This window comes from Nematolebias whitei, chromosome 1 (genome assembly GCF_014905685.2).
Source record: "Nematolebias whitei isolate Nwh7 chromosome 1, NemWhi1, whole genome shotgun sequence".
Classification (NCBI taxonomy): Eukaryota; Metazoa; Chordata; class Actinopteri; order Cyprinodontiformes; family Rivulidae; genus Nematolebias; species Nematolebias whitei.
Window position 1 is genome coordinate 83,468,492 of NC_056498.1, and position 5,440 is coordinate 83,473,931.

Here is a 5,440-nt window from a genome sequence, read left to right on the forward strand (position 1 = left end):
TAACTTGAAACCAATACTCACAAGTTGCTTTAAATATTATTGCATGGCCTGACCCCTAAAGTTGAAAGAATCTTTAGTACTTAGCTAGCACATACCCAACACATTTGTGTCACTTACTATATAAGTAAGAACAAAGCAGTGTCATTTAATGTATAAGTAAGAACAAAACATGTTGTTCTTTGAATAAGGACAGTGTATTTAAATTAATGCAGATTTGACGCTTTCATGTCATTGCCAAGACAGACCTACATGGTCTCAAGGTAGGGCTCGTCCAGGATTCGAACCTGGGACCTCTCGCACCCTAAGCGAGAATCATACTCCTAGACCAACGAGCCATAAAAATTCAATGTTGTCTTTTAAAATTGTAGGCAGTGTTGCCAACAATAAGTCTGAGTCAGAGTTTCTTTATTGTAATTCGCACCTCATGTGGTACATGTGGTGGAGCGAAATTATGTACACAAGGTCCCAGTTACATCCAACAATAAAATGTATAAGAAAAACAGTAATAACATCTAAGATATTGTTGTACAATGTCATCTTTTCTGCTATGCTCTGACATGAAATATTTCTCTGTGTATGGTAAAAACTGCAAAATCATGATGTACGTCATATAAGTTCATGATCTACGTAACTCCTTGTACAAAGAGGACCAGACTACTGTTATCTTGCCAGAACAGATCACAGTCAGCTGGGGGCAGTGGGTGAAAAAACAAGACCATGCCAGACCACACCCAGGAACATCAGCTGCCCCAGAGAACAACATTGTGATAAGGAAATCCCAATGTAACTGATAAGGCTGTATTTAAACGAAGCAAAATACAATTGTGACTGAGACGTGTGAGACGTGTAAAATGGATGTAACGTGCATGTGAGGCATCTCCCTTCCAGCGCTGTGAAGGTAAAATAAATCTTTGTCTGAATTCAGAACCACTACTCAGGCTGTGTTTTTGACTCTGTCTTCCTTCCACTGAACGATCTCAGGTTGAGGCAGTTTTGAGCTAAGTGTTTGAAAGTTGGTTCTCATAGTTTTGAAAGACCTCAACAATTTGGTAGAGGATGCGGGCAGTGTGAATGAAGACAGGAGTAATTGTTAAATGTGAATTGAATCCAGGTAGACAGACTCTGTGCACCTGCACTAGCCGGCTAAAAACAAGAGGAATTTTTCTCACTGTGTGGATGTGCAGCGTCAGTTTATCTGCTAAAATTAACAGCCTTGATTGTGGTGATTTGGTTGTTTCAAGAAGTTGATATTGCTTAAAGAGAGAGAAATAGTTTGTGTGAGTCAGCAGACAGATCTGGGATCTGGAGTTGGGATAATGGCATACCCCACTCTCTACCGGACGCGGGGAGAGATGATTTCTGGGTTTTTATTGAGTTTCTCCCGTGACGTGACTCCTCACAAATGAAACAAGAAAGCTGACTACACTGAGAAATAATAAGAGAAAAGCGCTGAGTCCCTCAGAGACCCATACATGGTGATGAGAGGACCAGAGATTAAAACAACGTTGTTTCTTATATTAAGAGGTAATTTACACTAGTGACCGTGTTGTTTATCTGTTCTGGTCTCTGTTTGTCAGTTGGTGGCGTGGCTTAACTGTCGGAGTGCGGCTGGTCGTCCACCGCCGTGTGGACTTGAGTGTTCTGCTCACAGTCGTGTGAGGGGCTGGAGTTGTGATTTTGAGCTCTCGAGAGGGTTGAGGCGTGCCGGACGAGCGATTGTTTTGTTTTTATAAGACCGCTACATGTGAAAACAGCTGTGTTCTGTGAGTGGAGCGGGGTTGCCAGGTCTCAAGATAAGAAAGGAAATGTGTGTGTGTGTTCCTGATTTTGCTACAGAGTGGGGACCATCATAAGTTCTTAACCAACAAAGTGAGGTCATTTTTGGGAAGTGAGGACATTTGCCTGGTCCTCACTTTGTTTTCAGTGGTAATCAGCTGTACTAGCTATATATATCTATGCTACTGTCTATTTTTCAGAACTAGTGGTCCTTACTTTGCTGGTCTATTTACTTGGTCCTCGCTTTGTAGTGGAAACACGAGTGTGTGTAAATGTTTGTGTGTGTGTGTTCATTGTGAGAATGTGAATTTTGACAAAGACTATTTTATTTTATTTTGTGAAAATTTTATGGGTTAATTATTTACATCTCTGAACATTTATTTTAGTCTTGGGGAAGGAAATTTTGAGTAAAATATTCAAAGTAAACAACTTAACAAATAAATAAATAAATAAATAAAACAAAAAGAGAAAAGATGGATTTTGTTGTGCAATCTGGTATAAATATATCATAGTCAGTGATGATTACTGGTGCTACTAATACCAAAGCCGATGAAGAAATACTTGATTGCTTGAGTAGCTACGGTAAACTTAATCGCACTTTGTATGTAACTGATCCCTCAAGCACTTTTTTTAAAAACCTGATCGTTGAGTTTGCGGATTTAACTACTTTTTCCGCGTTGCAATTGCTCCTACCTTATACTTACTCCTCTCAAACGAATACTGACCTTGTGTTCCGCGTTACTGCTTTGGCACTCGAGTACGCAGCAACAGAGGACAGCAGCAGCAGCCATCAGCCCAACTACATTGCTGAACTTAAGAAAATCGCTGATCAAAGCGGCCATCGTTTTGAAGATGTCCTGAAGGCAGTAATGAGCCAGATAGGCCAACATTTGCATGCAACAGGAGTAGATGAAAATTTTGGAGGTGATGACGATGATGATGACAATGATGATGATGATGATGAGGAGGAGAAGGAGGAGGAGGAGGAGGAAGATGGAGTAAAGGAGGAAGAGGAAGTGGATAAATTCACTACTGCACAGCCAGTGCAAACAGTGCCGCTATCAGGGTCATTATCCTCACTCCCCCCTGCTCATTCCTCCGCAGACCAGGGAGCACGACCCCGTCGCAGGCAAACTGGGCCAGCTCCAAGGCTGTCACTGTCCACCAATGACCTCAATCCACCTCAGATACAACGGGTTGTTGTTGAGCATGTGGTCCGAAATATTGATTTGACTGGTCCAACCTCACTTCGTCTCCGTACTTTTTCTGGAAGGCTTCCTAAGCCGAGTAATGAAGATGATTTTGAGTCCTGGCATTCCCAGATTGAGTCTCTGCTTGCTGACCCCAGCCTTTCAGCACTTTACATCACCAGGCGAATCACAGAGAGCCTGTCATCACCTGCAGCTGATTTAGTAAAAGGTTTGAGCCCCAATACATTACCAACAGTTTTGCTAAATATACTAGATTCTGCTTTTGGAACAGTGCAGGATGGTGAAGAATTGTATGCCCAATACTTAAACATTCTGCAGAATCCAGGAGAACGACCGTCCACTTACCTTCAAAGGCTTCTGTTCACTCTCAACGCTGTTGTGAAGCAAGGAGGAATCTCACCTGCAGACATTAATAAACATCTACTGAAACAGTTTTGTCGTGGGTGTTGGGACAACACTGTCATAACGAAGTTACAGCTGGAACAAAAGAAAGATAACCCACCATCTTTTTCTGAGTTGTTGTTGCTACTGAGGACAGAAGAAGACAGTCAGTCAGAGTCAGAGTTTCTTTATTGTCATCCGCACCTCATGTGGTACATGTGGTGGAGCGAAATTCTGTACGCAGGGTCCCAGTTACATCCAACAATAAAATGTATAAGAAAAACAGTAATAACATCTAAGTTATGAACTAAGAAAAACATCAACTAAATATACACTAAGCACTCATAACATAAAACATTGAACATCAGCACAAACATGAACATGAGTCTGTGAGCAGATGTGCACGCATGAACACATCAACATTGAAACAGATCAGCAGCAACATGAAACAGATCAGCAGCAACATGATATGGTTTTTCACAGTGATTATTCTAGTTAGAGATTCATGAGTCTAACAGCCTCAGGGTAGAAGCTGTTCCTCAGTCTAGTGGTTCTACACTTAATGCTCCTTAACCTCCTTCCTGAGGGGAGTGGGGCAAAAAGTGTGTGTGCTGGGTGAGTGGGGTCCTTCATGATGCAGGTGGCCCTTTTCCTGCATCTGGAGGTGTAGATGTCTGTGATGGTGGGGAGACTGATTCCAACAGATTTCTGTGCAGCCTTCACCACTCTCTGCAAAGCTTTTCTTTCTGCAGCTGTGCAGCCTCCATGCCACACATTGATGCTCGAGCACAGGATGCTCTCCACTGCACACCTGTAGAAGGAGGTGAGGACTGAGCTTCCCAGACCAGCTCGCCTCAGACAGACAGACAACATGCTAAAGAGTCACTTATGAAAAAGCACATTGGAACGTCAAAACAGAAAGTTCACATCCAGTCCCAAAGTGCCTGTCCTTGTGGACATTCTACATCCAACGAAGAGCTGAAAGAAATGAAAAAACAACTTCAGAAATTACAGCAGCAAATGTCTCAACTTCTGTCCAGGAAGAGTCCAGCTGAATTCAACTCCATGTCAAGACAGAACAAATCCTACTCTTCTTCACCTCAGTTAAAAATCAAGCCTAAGCCTTGGTACTGTTTTAATTGTGGAGAAGACGGCCATCTTTCCTCCTCCTGCACCAATAAAGAAAACCCCAGTCTTGTTCGACAGAAAAAGAAACCGTTACGCCAGAAGCAGCAAGCATGGGATGCCAAGAATTCAAAATCATTAAACTAGAAACAGCTTCTGTAGTGGGACACACAGAAGCTGTGTATATGAACAGTCCCAAAGAACACAAGATAAGAACACTACCACGAGGTCTTGTTGGCACAAAGAGCACAGGTAAAGTTCAAATAAAAGGAGATCAGTTCACTTGCCTCCTTGATTCCGGCTCGCAGGTTACTACTATCCCCTACTCCTTCTACAATACTTACCTCAGGGATCATGAAATCAAACCAATAAACAACCTGTTGGAAATAGAAGGAGCAAATGGACAAACAGTGTCTTATCTGGGATATGTAGAGATCAATATGACCTTCCCGCCTGAATTATTTGGGTTACCTGTTGAGGTCAACCCACTTGCTCTTGTTGTGCCTGATGTTAAACCATCTCAACATCTGATTCTTATTGGCACCAATACCTTAGATGTTGCTTACAGCAAACATTTTGATACCCATCCTGACCAGTCATTTCAACCTTCTATTTCTGGTTATATAGCAGTATACAAGATTCTCCAACACCGCTATGCCCAGAGTTTGGATGACTATACTGCGACTGTCACCTTGCAGTCTAATCAGCCCCAAATCATTACTGCTGGCCAAACCACAGTTGTAGAAGGGTGTTTAGCTACAAGATGGTGGCAAGATGAAAAACAAGTTCTCCTTGAACACCCAAGTTCCTATGCCCTTCCTGGTGGGCTCATGGTAAAAACTTGCCTCATTGACTTGAATTAGGATAGTGTATTTTAATTAATGCAGATTTGACGCTTTCGTGTCATTGCCAAGACAGACCTACATGGTCTCAAGGTAGGGCTCGTC

At 42.4% G+C, this 5,440-nt stretch overlaps 1 protein-coding gene and 1 non-coding gene across 2 annotated transcripts in view; one reads left to right on the top strand and one right to left on the bottom strand.

The window, feature by feature from the left end:
- Positions 1-5,440, top strand: part of LOC119413748 — an 880,117-nt gene that overhangs the window by 255,299 nt on the left and 619,378 nt on the right. The window lies entirely within an intron of this gene.
- On the bottom strand, positions 264-335 carry trnap-agg. The gene has a single exon. It is a non-coding gene; the product is annotated as a tRNA-Pro (tRNA).